The 19,903-nt window shown below is 44.2% G+C and overlaps 1 protein-coding gene across 6 annotated transcripts in view; it reads right to left on the minus strand.

The window, feature by feature from the left end:
* The window catches only part of SGSM3 (small G protein signaling modulator 3), a 46,571-nt gene extending 40,680 nt beyond the window's left edge, over positions 1-5,891 (minus strand). For 3 of the 6 annotated variants that reach the window (XM_045083805.1, XM_045083807.1, XM_045083806.1), the window contains exon 1: positions 5,577-5,887. The gene's annotated coding sequence lies outside the window, so the exon portion shown is untranslated. Of the gene's footprint in view, positions 1-5,576 lie in introns of all 6 variants that reach the window. The other 3 variants (XM_045083804.1, XM_045083803.1, XM_045083808.1) reach the window with 3 other exon arrangements.
* Positions 5,892-19,903: the final 14,012 nt, after the last annotated feature.

Below are 19,903 nucleotides of genomic sequence, written 5' to 3' on the forward strand. Positions count from 1 at the left end.
ATTTGTTTATTTGACAGACAGAGATTACACATAGACAGAGAGGCAGGCAGAGAGAGAGAGAGGGAAGCAGGCTCCCTGCTGAGCAGAGAGCCCGATGCGGGACTCGATCCCAGGACCCCGGGATCATGACCTGAGCCGAAGGCAGCGGCTTAACCCACTGAGCCACCCAGGCACCCGTGGCTATTTTAAATGAGGAGTTCAGAAGCACCCGGGTAGCTCAGTCAGTTAAGTGTCTGCCTTCAGCTCAGGTCATGACTCTGGGATCGAACCCCCATGTTGGGCTCCCTGCTTGACAGAAGCCTGCTTCTCCCTTTCCCTCTGCCCCTCCTCCTGCCCCTTCTCCCTGTGTGTGTGTGTGCATGTGTTTATGTGTGTGTGTCTCTCTCAAATAAATAAAATATTTATTAAAAAATAATAAATGAGGGGTTCAGGGAAGACTCCGTGCAAAAATGAAATCTGAGCCAAGACCTGAAGAAAGTGAGGGGCCAAGTGAAGCAGAGGTCTGGGACAGAGCTAAGAGCAACAGATAGCTGTAGTGAGGCAGGAACAGAGGAGACCAAGGTGGGAGAGTAGGGAAAGGCAAGAATGGTTTGTTCTAGACTGATCTCTATGTCTCCAAGTCCAAAAACACAGATTTCAGAATTGAAGGAAACTTTATAGGTCATTTAGTACAACTACCCATTAGATTACTAAACCCATACTACTCTTTCCAAGTGACCATCTTGTCTTGCCTTGACCTATTTTATTTTTTTATATTTATTTATTTTTAAAGATTTTATTTATTTATTTAAGAGAGAGAGCACAAGTAGGCAGAGTGGCAGATGGAAGAAGCGGGCTCTCAACTGCGCAGGGAGCCCGACGCGGGGCTTGATCCCAAGACTCTGGGATCACGAACTGAGTAGAAGGCAGCCACTTAACCGACTGAGACCCCAGGTGCCCCAAAGTTTTCAAAGTTTAAAGTGGTAGAGCAGAATCTGAACTTTGCTGTAGCTACTCCTTATTACTATACTCCACAGACTTTGAAAGTGGGAAAAAAAAAAAGTGGTATTTGGACTTTAACCCTAAACTCAAGTCACACAAATTAAGGGTATTTACAAATGAAACTCAAAACTCAAATACAAGAAGAGGGAAATGAACTGCTGATACATATCTTTAGAATATTAGCTAGAAGCCTAACCAGATATCTAGAGACAATGAGGAATACTCCTATCGTTTTGTTAAGAAAAAGTCTTCTCTTAGCTTTACTGGAAATCAGGCCCTTCCCAAGTGTAAGCCTTCTGATTAGAGCTTCCAATCTCTCTTTTTTTAAAAGATTTTATTTACTTATTTGACAGACAGAGATCACAAGTAGGCAGAGAGGCAGCCAGAGAAAGAGAAGGGAAGCAGTCTCCCCGATGAGCAGAGAGCCCAATGCGGGGCTCGATACCAGGACCCTGGGATCGTGACCCGAGCCGAAGGCAGAGGCCTTAACCCACTGAGCCATCCAGGGACCCCTCAATCTCTCTCTTTTTAAAAAAAGATTTTATTTTTAAGTAATCTCTATACCCAACATGGGGACTGAATTTATAATCCCCCAAATCAAGAGTTGCATGCTCCAACTGAGCCAGCCAGGCATCCCTTAATCTCATTTCTAATGTTACTCTTACTGACAAAGTTATTTAATGATTCCAAAGAAGTTAACCTCCCAAAACAATTCACATTAGCAGAGGAAAAGAAACACCCACAAAACACATGCATCACACACTGAGAAGTAGTAGAAATATGTTTATAACTGTGAGAAGCATAATGTTAGAAGATCCAGTTAACTGTGCCTATCAAAAAAAGGTAAATGTCACTCCTCATTTATGAATATGACCATCAAGGAACCTAATGTTCAAAAAAAGAAGGAGAGGTGATTATATGTATACTGTTCAAGCAATGGTGTCTTCAAAATCAGTTCATAAGCCACACTAACAGTAAGCTTCATTCAGTCATGGGGTGCTAAGAGTACTATTCATGTTCTGAATACAATATCCTAAGAGGTATTCATCCATCAAATATTTATTGATCACCTACCACTGTTCCAGAAGACAGCGGTAAGGTGGTAAAAAAGATAAAAGGCTCTACTCTCATAGAGCTTAACATTGTAAGCAGGTATTATAAAAAAGAAATTGAGGCTCAGTTCCCAGGTCTGTTAGACTCTAAGACCTACACTATATATTTTGATGGTATCAGCTCCCACAGGCAAGACACTGCTTCTCCTAAAACTCCACACCTAACCATGCAGTCCTGACAGCCCTGTCTGCAACGGTTTAGGGTTCATCTCTGTCAGCAGTCCAGTGTCACTTTCTCAGTGAAGTGTTCTTCCAAGTCCCAAGAGCAAAGTGCCTGGTCAGCAGTTTAACACATCATACTGACATGAGTGAAATTCTTTTTCTCCTTCATTAGTCCCTAAACTCCCTCAGGGCAAGAACCATGTCTTAGCCTCTTTATATGTCTAGAAGACGGTACAGGAAACATTCAATAAATAGCTGAGTGGAGCTCATGAGAACATTTCCACAGAGTAGAGGGTGGAAGTCAGATTGGAATGAACGAAGGAGTCAAAGAAAGAGAGGGCAATAGTGTTTGCTCTTCAAGAACAAGTCAAGAAAGAAAGGAAAAGGAGGGAAATGGAAGTAGTCTGAAGGAGACATGTGATCACAGGAAAGTTTTATATTTTTTTTAAGAATGAGAAAGATTTTTGGGGCGCCTGGGTGGCTCAGTGGGTTAAGGCCTCTGCCTTTGGCTCAGGTCATGATCCCAGGGTGCTGGGATTGAACCCCACATTGGGCTCTCTGCTCAGCAGGAAGCCTGCTTCCCCCCCCCACCTGCCTCTCTGCCTACTTGCGATCTCTGTCTGCCAAATAAATCTTTAAAATAAATAAATAAATAAATGTTTCATGTTAAAAAAAAAAAAAGAATGAGAAAGATTTGAACATACTTGTTGGGAAGGTAGTACAGCAGAGTAGAAAGAGCAGGGATGACAGAGTCAGACAGGCGTAAATTTGAATCAGACCCTATCTCTCACTATATCTGTAGGCAAATTACTTAACTTCTGTTCTTCAACTTAAACATAAGAAGAATGATATACCTACACCTCACTGTGACAATGACAGCATGTGGCAAACAGAAGAAATCCAATAAATGCTATTAATGACTACTACTGTATGCAGAAGCCTAGACTCTGGTTTTCTAAGCCCTCCTACATAGCTCGTGCTTCAGTGCAGATTTCCTATCCCAGTCTATGTGCAATATGTGATGGCAAAGAAACAGGATCCTTATTTCTTCTGTGTGTACCACCCTCTGTGCTATTCCACTTCTTAGTGACAGTCTGCATCAGCTCATGAATGGCTACTATGGAAAATTACTAATGTCATCAGCTGAGGAAATAGAGACAATCTGGAAAACAAGCAGATAAAACTGATGTTAAATCATCAAATGTACAAGATTCTGGGCTCCTGCCAAAACTCATTGAGAGCTAGGAAGAGAGAAACCGAAAACACAAACACACAGAACATTGTTTAACTTCCTAAGCCAACAAGGTGTTCCCAGCATCCACCCCAGGCACAGAAAGATGGCTTTCCGATAAAAGGAAGGGTTCTTGGGCTGCCTGAGTGGATCTGCCAGCTGAGCCATCCAGCAATTCCTTTCAGTTCAGGTTCTGATGTCCTAATCACAGGATCAAGCCCCACACAGGATCAAGCAAGCTCTGCACTTAGTGCAAAGTCTGCCTCAGATTCTATCAAATAATATCTTTAAAAAAAAAAAAAAAAAGAGAGGGACGCCTGGGTGGCTCAGTTGGTTAAGCAGCTGCCTTCAGCTCAGGTCATGATCCCAGCGTCTTGGGATCGAGTCCCACATCGGGCTCCTTGCTTGGCAGGGAGCCTGCTTCTCCTCGCTCACTCTCGCTCCTCTCTCTCTGACAAATAAATAAAATCTTAAAAATAAAATAAAGTAGCCCCTCCCATCTTCCATTAAAAAAAAGAGAGAGAGAGAGAGAGAGAGAGAGGGTTCTCTCCTGAGTTCCTTTCTCAATATTTCACCCTCATGTCAGAGTCATTCCTATGAATTGCTACTCCAGTTCACCAACTTTTCTGTCATCTCGTAAGTTTCCAAATTCACAAGATTAGCACACTTTAAAAAAAAAAAAATTTAAGTAATTTTTATTCACAGCCTTTTAAAGTTAGTGCCCTCATGCTCACTTCAGTAGCACATATACTAAAGTTAATAGTCCACGCCCTTCCTCCTAACCATATCACACATCTCCATGCTTAAAAAGGGACGCAGTGAAGAGGACTAAAGCCCAGGCTACTGTGACAATTAGTGATGAAAAGCCTACATATAGCTAGGATTATGGGAAGACAGGAAAGATACTGACTTCCATTTAGAATGAGATTACAAATAAATCCCCGAGAACAGATATGAATAGTAGAACAAAGATGATATAATTACTGATTAGAGTTCAGAGAAAACTAGGAGATAAGGAAAAGAAGATGAGGAAGAAAAGAAGTAGGAAATATATGTGTTATCTACAAACTTAATCAAAACATAATCACTAAAAGCTACTAGTAGGGGCACCTGGGTGGCTCAGTCGGTTAGTTGTGTGACCGGTTCGTCTCAGGTGGTGGTCTTGCGGGGGGGAAATCAAGCCCCAAATAGGGCTCTATGCTGAGGACGGAGTCAGCTTCAGGTTCTCTCCCTCTCTCTTCATCCCTGCCTCATCTCAATCTCTCTCTCTAAATAAAATCTTCCTTAAAAAAAAAAAAAAAATAATAATAAAAGCTACAAGTAAACAAGTCAAGGTTGGAAATTCAGTTTTTGTGAATCAGAGTCTTATCAGGAACTTGAATTTACCAAGTAAAAATAAGAAAGAAGGGCAAAGAATAGTTCAGGACACATCTGACAACCCACCAAAACCCAAAGAGCCAGGAACCCACCACAAATGTCACATGCAGCACGAGACTGGAACCTACGACAGTCACCCGTCACAGAAAATAAACTTTAAAACATCTTTTCATCCTCCATAGAAAAAGCATCCTGGATCATTAAACTAAGTAAAATTTTCGGAATTCCAACCTTAACCACGCTGAGTGATCTCGGCTAATACATGCCTCAGTTTCCCCAAAGTTAAAACACACGCATTACAGCGAGTCTCTGCCTGCATCTGAGCCTGTGCTCTGACCCCGGACCTGACTCTTCAACGTCAAGTCACGAATTAAGCCTGAGCAAGCCAACAGCTTAAATGTGCCCGAGGAAAAGAAAAGAAGAAAACGCGCGCCCCCCCCCGCCCCCGGCCTGAGGTGCGGTTTCTGTAAACCCGCTCGCAGCTGCTCACGGAGAGGTATTATTCGGACTCGAGCCCCCAGGACAGGGAGGCTCCGGCGCCGGTGGCCCCCGCTCCCGCGGTCCGCACTGGGAGGCCGCCCCCGCCCCGGGCGGGGATGCGGGGGCGCAGCGACACGCGGGTCCGAGCTCCGCGGCCGCCCCGCAGGCCCCGCACCCGCCCGCCAGATCCCGCGCCCGGCGCCCCCGGCCGGCGCCCCCACCCACGCGGGCACCTGCGAGGTCCGGCTCCGCCGCTCTCCCGGCCGCGGGCGGTGCTTCTCCCCCTCGTCTGCCCCGTCTGCCTGTCAGTCCTTCAGTCGGTCGCTCCACAGCCGCCCCCGCGACCCCACCTCAGAGGCAGGTGTGGGCGCCGGGCTTCGCAGACCCAGCGAGTCACCGCCGACCTCTCCTCCGCACTCACCCGCCCGGCGCGGGATGTCCAGCTGCCTCGCCGCCCCAAATCCCCGCCCCCTCAGCGCCAACCCAGGTCCGGCTCGCCGCTCCACCGCTCGGACCCAGTCAGCGCTCGGTCGCGCCACCGCGCACGCGCGCTGGGCCGAGCGGGGGCGGGGGGGGGCGTGCCGTTGAGCATGCTGGGAGCTGTAGTCCTCTGGAGACAGTGGACTGCGGCGGCACTGGGGTCTGCGCGCTCCCGGATCCCACACACGAGCCTCCTTTCCGAGCTGAGATCCGGTGCCCTGGCGAACGGCGAAGGGGGCAGGGGGCGCACAGAAGTCCTTCAAACCCATTTTTTTAGCTCAGCGATACCCACTGGCCTTCGTCTTCACTGCAGCCCGAGGAGCTCAGGGCAATATGGGGTAGACCAGCAGCTGGGATGCGGAATAGACAAGGCAGGACTCTGGAAAAGAGCGGCTCTTACTTGATGCTCATTTTCTAAATATTTAAGTGCCTTCTTCACAGGTGTACAGAACCAGCCCTAAAGCAGCCTGAACCACTCTTACACAATTCACAAGCCCTGCAAGGAGCCACAAATTGGAAAAAAAAATTTGGTTGCGGGCATGCCGGAAAAATTCACTCTTCCGGCAAGTGTAAAGCAGTGGGCGTAGTCAGAAAGCTGTGTTTGGGTCACTCAACCACGCTAACACTTAGCTCATCCATGAAATGAAAATGTGAACCTATGCCTGTGAGAACTAGAGGTTGTTTGAAAATGTTAAGGCACGGTACGAATGAACAGTCCAGGAAGGTAGCAGGCCCATCTCCATTGGATATCCAGGCCTTAGTAGACGGCAGATTCTATCCTGAAGAGAATGTGTTGGGGTGCCTGGCTGGTTCAGTCCGTGGAGCGTGCCACTCCATCTTGGGGTTGACGTTTGAACCCCATGTTGGGTGTAGAGATTACTTAAAAAGAATAAAATCGGGGCACCTGGGTGGCTCAGTGGGTTAGGCCTCTGCCTTCCACTCAGGTCATGATCTCAGGGTCCTGGGATCGAGTGCCGCATCAGGCTCTCAGCTCGGAGGGGCGTCTGCTTACCCCTCTCTCTCTCTGCCTGCCTCTCTGCCTACTTGTGACCTCTCTCTGTCAAATAAATAAATAAAATCTTTTTTTAAAATTACAAAAAAAAAAAAAGAAAGAAAAAGAGAAAGAAGGTCATCAAAAGCTACAATAGTATTTCAGGAGTGTTCTAGAAATTTCTCCCTACCCGGAAGAGATTATTTAGTTTTAGAGCTGCTTATTAACCTAAGCATGGGCTCCCAATGGTGTTCCAGGGGGTTGATGCCTAGGTGAAGGAATAGACCATTGGCAAATTCTAGAGTCAGCAAGTCAATCTCAGTTGGGACCTCACTGTATTGTGCTCACTTTGCAAAGCAATTTCACGTTATTTACATCCCTACGAAAGCTCGGTGAATTTTATAATTTGAATTTTACAGAGTACATTGGCAAAACCAGTAAGTGGCAGAGCAGAGATCTGAACCGTTTCTGGGGCTACCTTCACTTTCCTTCCCAAATTCTGCTTTCTTAAAACACCCCCGCCCCCCAAAACACCCATTGACTTAGAGCAATGAATTCCAGCCTTTTTAATTTAGTAACATCCTTTTTTCTCATCTCACAACTGTGGCAGGGGCTATGTTTCTTAAGTTTATGGGAGAACACAATTTCTTGAGACAGTTGTCACGCCAGCTGAGGTGTCAAAACTCAATGGTTAAGTAATGCTAGCTTCAGCACAGGCCCCTCAGGTTTTTGCAATAAGTCATTAGCATTTCATTTTTGCTAACTTTCCCTACACACTTAATAAGGAATTAAGGACTTGTCAACACTTGCCAAATGAAGCTTCTAGCCCTCCCCCTGCCCCCGGCATTCCAGTGAAACATCTATCAGAGATTAATACTGGGTAGGCCGGGGGCACCTGGCTGGCTCATTCTGCAGAGGGTGGTGAGTTCAAGCCCCACACTGGGTGTAGAGATAATTTTTAAAAAAGTACTAGGTACGTCCAACAGCCACAGGAGATAGAAAACCAGTACTTCCTTTTAAAAACTGGCAGATGACCTAATGATTCTATGAAACTTTCTTAAGTGCTGTGTGAGAATTCTATAGATACATTTCACCTCCATTAGTCAGACAACAAAAAAGAAAGGAAAATGCCAGTCTTAAAAGCTTCCTAGGATGCCACTCAAGGCAAAGCCCTTCTCAATTTGTGCCATGGGAAGAGTGGATAGAGCCAAGTATATTGAAGGAATTCTGCCAGGCACCAGGCTGGTGGGAAAAGCAGTATCTGCAGACGAAGGGAGGCTTACAAGGTGATAAAAAACCAAGGGAAGCAGTGTGGATCTGTTGAAGTTACATTTCAAAAGCGCCTTTTCTCAGTGGTGCTTTAATGGACTTTACATGTGTTCAGATGTTAAACAGTGTATGTCCCATGGAGCCATTCAGCACTTTGCTCCATAAGCTCCAGGAGGGCACTGACATTCACCACTGTACTCCCAGTACACAGTAGGGTGCGGAAAAAGAAAACGGGTTAAACCATGAAATCTGGGGGCGCCTGGATAGCTCAATTGGTTAAGCAGCTGATTCTTAATTTTGATTCAGATAGTGATCTCTGGAATTGAGCCCATGAGGATCCACGCTCAGCGAGGGAGTCTGCTTGAGGACTTTCTCCTTCTCTCCCCCTCTCTAATAAATCTTTTTTTTTTTTTTTAAGATTTTAGTTATTTATTTGAGAGAGAGACAGTGAGAGAGAGCACGAGCGAGAAGGTCAGAGGGAGAAGCAGATTCCCCGTGGAGCTGGGAGCCCAATGCCGGGCTTGATCCCAGGACTCTAGGATCATGACCTGAACCGAAGGCAGTCGTCTAACCAACTGAGCCACCCAGGCATCCCTCTAATAAGTCTTAAAGTATGACATCTGGAACAGAATAAAAATACCTTGTAAATACCTAGTTCCTCTAGGTTATCACTAAAGAAATGCTTTCTAAGTGTAAGGTATGATTTAACTCCTTTCTTGAAAGAAATGAGCAACTTATTTAGAACTAGGAAATGGACCCCTCTGAGATCTGCTCTTTATGTTTGCATTTCTGCTTCATATATTTTGGGTTTTGGTTGTTTTTTTTAAAAGATTTTATTTATTTATTTGACATACAGATCACAAGTAGGCAGAGAGGCAGGCAGAGAGAGAAGGGGAACCAGGCTCCCTGCTGAGCAGACAGCCTGATGCGGGGCTTGATCCCAGGACCCTGGGATCATTACCCGAGCAGAAGGCAGAAGCTTTAACCCACTGAACCACCCAGGTGCCCCTATATTTTTTGTTTTGTTTTTTTAAAGATTTTATTTATTTGACAGACAGAAATCACAAGTAGGCAGAGAGGCAGGCAGAGAGAGAAGGGGAACCAGGCTCCCTGCTCAGCAGAGAGCCCGATGTGGGGATGTATCCCAGGACCCTGGGATCATGACTGGAGCCGAAGGCAGAAGCTTTAACCCACTGAACCACCCAGGTGCCCCTATATTTTGCTTTTTTTAAAAGATTTAAAGTTACCTCTACCCCCAACTTGGGGCTCGAACTCACAACCCTGCGATCACAAGAGTCACTTGTTCCACTGACTGAGCCAGCCAGGTGCCCCTGCTTTAATAATTTTAAGTACACCTGGCCTGTGCTCTACGATTGGCATTATCCTAATTACAGCTCTTTTAAGTTTAAAGGAAAACTACTAAGTTAAACAATTAGTGTTTAAAGCCGTGGGAGAGGTATGACGTTTTCTCATGATTTTAAACTTCTCAGGACCATAGAGCCACAGCAATAAAAGGCTAGATCATTCATGGATAGAAACACTGGGCTCAGTCATGCTCCCCAAATTCTGTCTTGACTTCTGGTTATGTTCCAGATAAGCTAAATTTGAACTAAAATTTGTGTCCACTAGACCACACCTCTGATAAAGAATATAGCTTGTAAGCAATATATACGAATCCCAGCACTTAAAAATATTATTATGACTAAATGTAATTTGTTCTAAATGGGAATTCTAGAACAAAAAAAGGACATTATCTAAAAACTTAAGGACTTTTTTGATAACATATTAATAATATTGGTTCATTAACTGTGATGACTGTACTATACTACTAATGCAAGACATTAATAAGGAAGATGAAGTGTGGGGTATATGGAAACTTTGTATTATCTTTACAATATAAAAATATTATAAAATTGTTTAAATAAAAATTGCATTAAAAACCTGAAAAAGGGGCGCCTGGGTGGCTCAGTGGGTTGAGGCCTCTGCCTTCGGCTCAGGTCATGATCCCAGGGTCCTGGGATCGAGTCCCGCATCGGGCTCTCTGCTCAGCGGGGAGCCTGCTTCCCTCTCTCTCTGCCTGCTTCTCGGCCTACTTGTGATCTCTGTCAAATAAATAAATAAAAAATCTTAAAAAAAAAAAAAAAACCTGAAAAAGGGGATGCCTGGGTGGCTCAGTTGGTTAAACGGCTGCCTTCAGCTCAGGTCATGATCCCAGCATCCTGGGATCAAGTCCCACATCAGACTCCTTGCTTGGCAGGGAGCCTGCTTCTCCCTCTGCCTCTGCTGCCCCTCTGCCTGCCTATGCCTATGCTCTCTCTCTGACAAATAAATAAATAAAATCTTTAAAAAAAAAAAACCTGAAAAAGGGGGCACCTCAGTAGTTCAGTTGATTAAGTGTCTGTCTTTGCCCCAGGCTATGATCCCAGGGTCCTGAGATCAAGGTCCATGTTGGGCTCCCTGCTCAGTGGGGAGTCTGCTTCTCCCTCTGCCCCTCCCTCCACTTATGCTAATAAATAAAAATCTTAAAAAGAAAAAAAAAAACCTTGAAAAAATACACAAAACTTAAAAGAAAATTAAAACCACCTTAAACTAATCCCCCAAGAAACCACACAGTATTTCATTATGTAACTTTATTATTATCTTTTCTACTTTCTAAGTAAATGCTATGCCAACACGGGGCTTGAACTCATGACCCCGGGATTACAAGTCCCATGTTCCACCAACTGAACCAGCCAGGTGTCCCCAACTTTTCCTATTTTTTATGTTGACTCATTCCCCATTCTTTGGTTGGTTCAAGTTCAGTACTCTCTTCCATGGCGGGCAAACCAAACAACAGCCTCCTCCTCAAATTTTAACCTGCTCTCTGACTGGCTGGTGAACTCTCCCAGGCTCAGAAAGGAGAATCATTTCCTGAGTACCTTCTTCAAAAATGTCAGACCCTATGCTACACAATTTCAGCCAGCTAGTCCTCCCATCCATCCAGGATTTACATCACCAATCTGGAGGCACTTACCCTCTGTGCTTCCACTTAAGGACAGGAGACTCTCCGGGTTATCAGATGAAATCTACCATCAGCCTGGGGAATAGAGCAGTTAAGTACCAGGTGTCTGACTGCAGCTGAACAGAAGATGGTTACCCCACAGCTGCCCAGATCCTGACTTCTACATGACTTAGATCGTGGAATTCAAATCACTGGTTAACTGAATTCAGTCTAATTTTGAGAAGGCCTGAGTGTTCTCTTCTCAGCCAACCTGCAGCCCACCCAAATGCCCTTAATTAATGTTAACTGGTGGGGGAGGGGGGCTGACTGGCTCAGTCAGTGGAGCATGTGACTCATCTTAAGAGTCCTAAATTTTTTTTTAAAGATTTATTTATTTATTTATTTATTTGACAGATCCCAAGTAGGCAGAGGCAGGCAGAGAGAGAGAGAGAGAGAGAGAGAGGAGGAAGCAGGCTCCCTTCTCAGCAGAGAGCCCGATGTGGGGCTCGATCCCAAGACCCTGGGACCATGACCTGAGCCGAAGGCAGAGGCTTTAACCCACTGAGCCACCCAGGCGCCCCAAGAGTCCTAAATTTGAGCCCCATGCTGAGCGTAGAGATTACTTAAAAACATTTTTTTTAAATTTTTTAATGTTAAATGGGAAAATAAGAGAAGATAACAAAATTACATTTGATAGTATAACTTCAGTATGTTAATATAAAAGCAAAAGACACTAGAAAAGGAAAGAAGACACAATAAACCCACCCAAATTGCCCAGGAAGAAAAACCAGCCAAATCACCAATTACTAAAGATCAGACATCTAACATTCATCACAAGACTGTCACCTTACTTCCTTATTTTCTGTGAGAAAATTTAAGTAAAATCCGTGGTACGTGGTATCCCGTGTGTCTGGTGTATAACCTAAATTCTGATTAAAGACACATCGACAGTAGCTACTTCCTCTTAGGTGGCCCAGACTAGAGAAGGAAGTAGACAGAATGCTTGGGAAGTAGAGCCCAGTGACTTAATTCCTTGCATCAGACCAAGATTCACACAAGAGGGGCACCTGGGTGGCTCAGTTGGTTAAGCAGCGGGCTTCAGCTGGGTCAGAGCAAGTCCCGCACCGGGCTCCCTACTCAGTGGAGAGCCTGCTTCTCCCTCTCCCTGTGCCTGCCGCTGTGCCTACTTGTGCTGTCAAATAAATAAAAAATCTTAAAAAAAAAAAAAAACGCAAGAATAATAAACTGTTTCTGAAGGAGTTGAGACCTTCTATGGCTCCAAGCTTCCTTACCACATTGAACTGCATTTAGAATCTGGGTTCAAGGATTGTCTCCTATTCTCCCTTCTAATAAGTTGAGCTCTTTACTCCAGACTACCTTTGATTGTATATGGTTGGAGTCAACTCAGCCTCTTTCCTCTCAACATCCCCATTCCTGACAACTAGGCAGTTTGGCTGCTGACTGAACTGAAGAGAAAGAATGAGGTAGGGCAGAGGGAGAATCACTAACTCAGAACAGCTTCACTGTATGGGCCCAAACCGGCCTGACTCTCCACAATGGATGTGGGTCTCAATTGTGTCTCTTGGGGTCTGCTTGGGTTGCTCAGTTGGTTAAGCATATGCCTTCCACTCAGGTCATGAGCCCAGGGTTTGGGATCAAATCCCACATCAGGCTCCTTCCTCTGCAGGGAGCCTGCTTCTCCCTCTGCCTCTGCTTCCTGTGCTTGTTCGTTCTGTCAAATAAATAAAGTCTTTTAAAAAAAAATTGTGGGGGGCACCTGGCTGGCTCAGTGGGTTAAAGCCTCTGCCTTTGGCTCAGGTCATGATCCCAGGGTCCTGGGATCGAGCCCCGCATCGGGCTCTCTGTTCAGCAGGGAGCCTGCTTCCTCCTCTCTCTCTGCCTGCCTCTCTGCCTACTTGTGATCTCTGTCTGTCAAATAAATAAATAAAATCTTAAAAAAAAAAATTGTGTCTCTTGGGGCAACAGCTACTTACGTCACTCTTCTTCCTCTAAGTGGTATTTGAAGCACTGATAGGTTTTCTCCTATATGATCGAGTGCCCTAACACTCCTTTACCACTCCTCATAGCAGGACACAGGACAAGGCTGGCTCTCTAGTTTATCTCTGTTCCTCAGACTGGCTGTCCAAAATGGAACATAGTAGAGCAAGATGGGAGAGGAGTAGGAGGCCTACATTTCGTCTGGTCCCAGTTATTCAACTAGATAGTTGCCGACCATTCTGAACACCTACAAACCCAACAGGAGATCAAAGAAAAGAACAGCAGCAACTCTATAAACAGAAAAGTGACCACTTTCTGGAAGGTAGGATGTGTAGAGAAGTGAATCTGAGGTGATATAGGGAAGACAGACCGTGGGGGCTGGAAGCCTGTCAGCGGGCTCCCGGTAAGTGACAGAGCAGCAGAACACAAAATAAGAACTTTTAGAGGTCTGCTCTGCTGAGGGACGTCGCTCTAGTGGCTAAGCAGGGGGTGAGCCCTTGCAGGGACAGTAAAGGAGTCGCAGAAGGACCAGGGGTGCCTGAGTGTGGCAGAGCTCCCAGGTATCAAAGCAAGGAAGGGGGCTGCAGAGGCAGAGCTGAGGCGTGGCTCTCAGCTCGGGGCTGCCATAAACCGTGATCTGCAACCCAGTTCGGCCACTACTCTTCGAGCAGGGACCCCACAAGCGGCAGATCTAGGAAGACTCACCTTCCTCCCCGGGGAAGGAGCAGTGTGGGAGCACACCGCAGAGATCAGCTGGGTTTCGAGACTCTGAACAGAGTCCTGTTCCAGAGATAGAAACGCTCAGTCACAGGCTGGGTCACAGGCTGGGTGAGCCCGGAGAACAGCCGGAGACAGGGAGTGAGTGACTGCTTATCTCTGAGAATTTACTGAAGAGGGGGCTCTAAGCTCTCGGCTCCTCCCAGGCCACAGACTGGGCGGCCATCATCTTCATTTCCGTCCTCCAAAGAGCTCTGTGGAAAGCGCTCAGGGAACAAAAGCTCCCAAGGGCGAACCTGGGCAGGTTGCTTAGCCTGGCCCTTGGCAAGGGCAGTGCAATTCCGCCTCAGGCGAAGACATGAGAATCACTGCAACAGGCCCCTCCCCCAGAATATCAGCAAGAACATCCAGCCAAGACCAAGTTTACCAGTCAATGAAAACTGCAAAACTCCAGCGTGAAGGGAATATAGCACATAGAATTCATGGCCTTTTCCCCGATTCTTTAGTCTTTTCAAGTTAATTTTTTTAATTTTAAATTTTCTTCATTTTTTTTTCTATTTTTTCAAATTTTTCTTCTTCACTTTTCAACCAACATCTTATCAATTCCTTTTTAAAAATCTTTTTTTAATCTTCTTTTTAATCTTTTACAGTCATATTTTATCCCTTCATTGTATTTAACCTTATTTTTTGTATATGTATGTTCTTTCTTTCAAATTTTGGCATGGTTTCTTCTAACAGACCAAAATATACCCAAAATCTACTGTATGGCTTTGTTCTAGTCTCCCACTTGGTCACATTCTCTCCTCCCTTTTTTCTTTTTTCAACGAATTTCTTACCAATTTCTTTTTAAAAATCTTTTTAAATTTCCATCATTACAGTCATATTCCATCCATTCATCATATTTACCCTTATTTTTGCAAAAATATGTTTTTCTTTAAGATTTTGGGAGGCATGTTCTTCTAACAGACCAAAATACACCCGAAATCAAGTGTGGGGCTCTGTTCTGTTCACCAGCCTGACCATATTCTTTTTTCTTTTCCCCCCAGTTTGGGGTCTTTTCTTATTCACTTAGTGCTTATTTTTCTGGGGTCACTGTTGCCCTTTTAGCATTTTGTTTTCTCATTCATCTATTCTTCTCTGGACAAAATGACAGAACGAAAAAAGTCACCTCAAAAAAAAAAAAAGAACAAGAGGCAGTATCGACTGCCAGGGACCTAATGAATACAGACATTAGTAAGATGTCAGAAGTAGAGTTCAGAATGACGAGTATAAAGATACTAACTGGGCTTGAAAAAAGCATAGACAATACCAGAGAATCCCCTTCTGGAGAAATAAAAGAACTAAAATCTAACCAAGTTGAAATCAAAAAAGCTATTAATGAGGTGCAATAAAAAATAGAAGCTATAACATCTAGAATAAATAAGGCAGAGGAGAGAATCAGTGATATAGAAGACCAAATGATGGAGAACAAAGAAGCTGAGAAAAAGAGAGATAAACAACTACTGGATCACGAGGGGAGAATTCAAGAGAAAATTATAATATAAGACATAACATCAGAATAGTATTTGGGAATAACTGGGATCCCAGAAGAAGAAGAAAGGGGGGGGGGGGCAGAAGGTATACTGGAGCAAATTATAGCAGAGAACTTCCCTAACTGGGGGAAGGAAACAGGCATAAAAATCCTGGAGGCACAGAGAATCCCTGCTCAAAATCAATAAAAATAGTGGTGCCTGGGTGGCTCAGTTGTTAAGTGTCTGCCTTCAGCTCAGGTCATGATCCCAGGGTCTTGGGTTCGAGCACCACATCAGACTCCCTGCTCAGTGGGAAACCTGCTTCTCCCTCTCACTCCCCCTGCTTGTATTCCCTCTCTTGTTGTGTCTCTTTCAAATATACAAATAAAATAAAATCTTTTTTAAAATATCAATTAAAAATAGATCAACACCCCATCATCTAACAGTAAACCTTGTAAGTCTCAGAGATAGAGAAAATCCTGAAAACAGCTTGGGACAAGGGGTCTGTAACCTATAAAGGTAGAAACATAAGATTGGTCTGGGGTCAAGGGGTCTGTAACCTATAAAGGTAGAAACATAAGATTGGTAGTAGACCTATCCACAGAGACCTGACAGGTCAGAAAGGACTGGTATGATATATTCAGAGCACTAAACGGGAAAAATATGCAGCTAAGAATACTATATCCAGCTAGGCTGTCATTGAAAATAGAGAGAGATAAAAAGCTTTCAGGACAAACAAAAATTTTAAAAAATTGCAAACATCAAACCATTCCTCCAGGAAATATTGAAAGGGGTCCTCTAACCAAAGAGAGATCCTAAAAGTAACAAAGACTAGAAAGGAACAGACACGGCATACAGTAACGGTTACCTTACAGGCAATACAGTGGCAATAAATTTCTATCTTTCAATAGTTACCCTGAGGGTAAATGGGCTAAATGCCCCAATCAAAAGACACAGGGTATCAAAATGGATAAAAAAAAAAGAAGACCCATCAATATGCTGTCTGCAAGAGACTCATTTTAGACCCAAAGACACCTCCAGCTTTTAAGTGAGGGGGTGGAAAACCACTTACTATGCTAATGGACAGCAAAAGAAAGCTGGGGTGGCAATCCTTGTTTCAGATAAATTAGAGTTTAAACCAAAGACTGTAATAGAAGATGAGGAAGGACACCGTATCATACTTAAAAGGTCTGTCCAACTAAAAAATCTAACAATTTTAAATACCTATGCCCCGGGGCGCCTGGGTGGCTCAGTGAGTTAAGCCCCTGCCTTCAGCTCAGGTCATGATCTCAGGGTCCTGGGATCGAGTCCCACATTGGGCTCTTTGCTCTGCGGGGAGCCTGCTTCCTCCTCTCTCTCTCTCTGCCTGCCTCTCTGCCTACTTGTGATCTCTGTCTGTCAAATAAGTGACCTTAATACCCCCTCGCTGAAATGGACAGATCATCTAAGTGGGAGATCAACAAGGAAATAAAGGATTTAAATGACACATTGGACCAGATGGACATGACGGATATATTCAGAACATTCCATCCCAAAGCAACAGGATATACATTCTTCTCCAGTGCACAAGGAACATTCTCCAGAATAGATCACATCCTGGGTCACAAATCAGGTCTCAACCGGTACCAAATGACTGGGATCATTCCCTGCATACTTTCAGCCAACAATGCTTTGAAACTAGAACTCAATCACAAGAGGAAAGTTGGAAAGAATTCAAATACATGGAGGCTAAAGAGCATCCTACTAAAGAATGAGTGGGTCAAACAGGAAATTAAAGAAGAATTTAAAAGTTTCATGGGAACAAATGAAAATGAAAACACAGCTGTTCAAAATCTTTGGGATGCAACATAGGCGGTCCTAAGAGGAAAGTATATAGCAATACAAGACTTTCTCAAGAAACAAGAAAGGTGTCAAATACACAACTTAAGCCTACACTTAAAGGAGCTAGAGAAAGAACAGCAAATAAAGGATAAACCCAGCAGAAGAGAAATAATGAAGATCAGAGCAGGAATCAATGAAATAGAAACCAAAGAACAGTAGAACAGATTAATGAAACTATGAGCTGGTTCTTTCAAAAAACCAGTAAGATTGATAAACCCCTGACCAGACATACCAAAAACAAAAGAGAAAGGACCAAAATTAATAAAATCATGAATGAAAGAGGAGAGATCATAAACACCACCAAAGAAATACAAACAATTATAAGAACATATTATGAGTAACTATGTGTCAGCAAATTAGACAATCTGGAAGAAATGGATGCATTCCTAGAGACGTATAAACTACCAAGACAGCATGGTACTGGCACAAAAACAGATACAGATCAATCAAACAGAACAAAGAGCCCAGACAGATATGGACCCTCAACTCTATGGTCAACAAATCTTGACAAAGCAGGGAAGAATGTCCAATGGAAAAAAGACAGTCTCTTCAACAAATGGTGTTGGGAAAATTGGACAGCCACATGCAGAAGAATGAAATTGGACCATTTCCTTACACCACACACAAAAGTAGACTCAAAATGGATGAAAGACCTCAATGTGAGAAAGGAATCCATCCAAATCCTTTAGGAGAACACAGGCAACCTCTTCGCCCTCAGCCACAGCAACTTTTTCCTAGAAACATCGCCGAAGGCAAAGGAAGCAAAGGCAAAAATAAACTACTGGGACTTCATAAAAATAAAAAGCTTTTGCACAGCAACGGAAACAGTCAAAAACCCAAAAGACAACCAAAAGAAAATAGTTGCAAATGACGTATCAGATAAAGGGCTAGTACCCAAAATCTATAAAGAATTTATCAAACTCAACACCCAAAGAACAAATAATCCAATGAAGAAATGGGCAGAGGAGGAGGAGTCAAGATGGCGGAGAAGTAGCAGGCTGAGACTACTTCAGCTAGCAGGAGATCAGCTAGATAGCTTATCTAAAGATTGCAAACACCTGTAAATCCATCAGCAGATCGAAGAGAAGAAGAACAGCCATTCTGGAAAAAGAAAAACAACCACTTTCTGAAAGGTAGGACCGGCGGAGACGTGAATCCAAAGCGACAGGAAGATAGACCCTGGGGGGCGGGGCCGGCTCCAGGCAAGTGGCGGAGCAATGGAGCACAAAATCAGGACTTTTAAAAGTCTGTTCCACTGAGGGACATCGCTCCAGAGGCTAAACCGGGGCGAAGCCCACGCGGGGTCAGCGTGGCCTCAGGTCCCGCAGGGTCACAGAAGGATCGGGGGTGTCTGAGTGTCGCAGAGCTTGCGGGTATTGTAATGGGAAAGCCGGCTACAGAGACAGAGCCGACAGTAAACTCACAGCTCGGTGTTACCTTGAACCAGTCGCAGGTTCGGTGAGCTCGGAGCGCGGCCGGAGGTCAGGCAGACGGGAGTAACTGGGCGCTGTTCTCTGAGGGCGCACTGAGAAGTGGGGCCCTTGGGCTCTCGGCTCCTCCAGGCGGAGACCAGGAGGCCGCCATTTGTATTCCCGTCCTCCGGAACTCTACGGAAAGCGCTCAGGGAACAAAAGCTCCTGAAAGCAAACCCGAGCGGATTACTCAGCCGGGCCCCTGGTAAGGGCGGTGCAATTCCGCCTGAGGCAAAGACACTTGAGAATCACTACACCAGGCCCCTCCCCCAGAAGATCAACAAGAAATCCAGCCAATACCAAGTTCACCTACCAAGGAGTGCGGTTTCAATACCAAGGAGAGCAGCAGAATTCCAGAGGAGGAGAAAGCCAAGCACGGAACTTATGGCTTTCTCCCTGTGATTTTTTTTAATCTTGCAGTTAATTTAATTTTTTTCTTTTTCTTTTTTTTTTATTCTCGCCTTCTGGTAAAATTTTTTTTTAACTTTTACCCTTTTCTTTTTTAACGTTTTTTAACTAGTTTAACTAATATATATATTTTTTCTTTTTATATTTTTCTTTATTCGTTTTCTTTTTTTAAATTCTTTTCTTTTCTTATTTTTTTTCTTTTCTTTTTCTTTCTTCCTTTTTGAACCTCTTTTTATCCCCTTTCTCCCCCCTCACGATTTGGGATCTCTTCTGATTTGGTTAAAGCATATTTTCCTGGGGTTGTTGCCACCCTTTTAGTATTTTACTTGCTCCTTCATATACTCTTATCTGGACAAAATGACAAGACGAAAAAATTCACCACAAAAAAAAGAACAAGAGGCAGTACCGAAGTCTTGGGACCTAATCAATACAGACATTGGTAATATGTCAGATCTAGAGTTCAGAATGACAATTCTCAAGGTTCTAGGCAGGCTCCAAAAAGGCATGGAAGATATTAGAGAAACCCTCTCGGGAGATATAAAAGCCCTTTCTGGAGAAATAAAAGAACTAAAATCTAACCAAGTTGAAATCAAAAAAGCTATTATGAGGTGCAATAAAAAATGGAGGCTCTCACTGCTAGGATAAATGAGGCAGAAGAAAGAATTAGTGATAAAGAAGACCAAATGACAGAGAATAAAGAAGCTGAGCAAAAGAGAGACAAACAGCTACTGGACCACAAGGGGAGAATTCGAGAGATAAGTGACACCATAAGACGAAACAACATTAGAATAATTGGGATTCCAGAAGAAGAAGAAAGAGAGAGGGGAGCAGAAGGTATACTGGAGAGAATTAT

Source organism: Mustela putorius, unplaced genomic scaffold (genome assembly GCF_011764305.1).
Source record: "Mustela putorius furo isolate JIRA1106 unplaced genomic scaffold, ASM1176430v1.1 tig00000738_pilon_pilon_pilon, whole genome shotgun sequence".
NCBI lineage: Eukaryota > Metazoa > Chordata > Mammalia > Carnivora > Mustelidae > Mustela > Mustela putorius.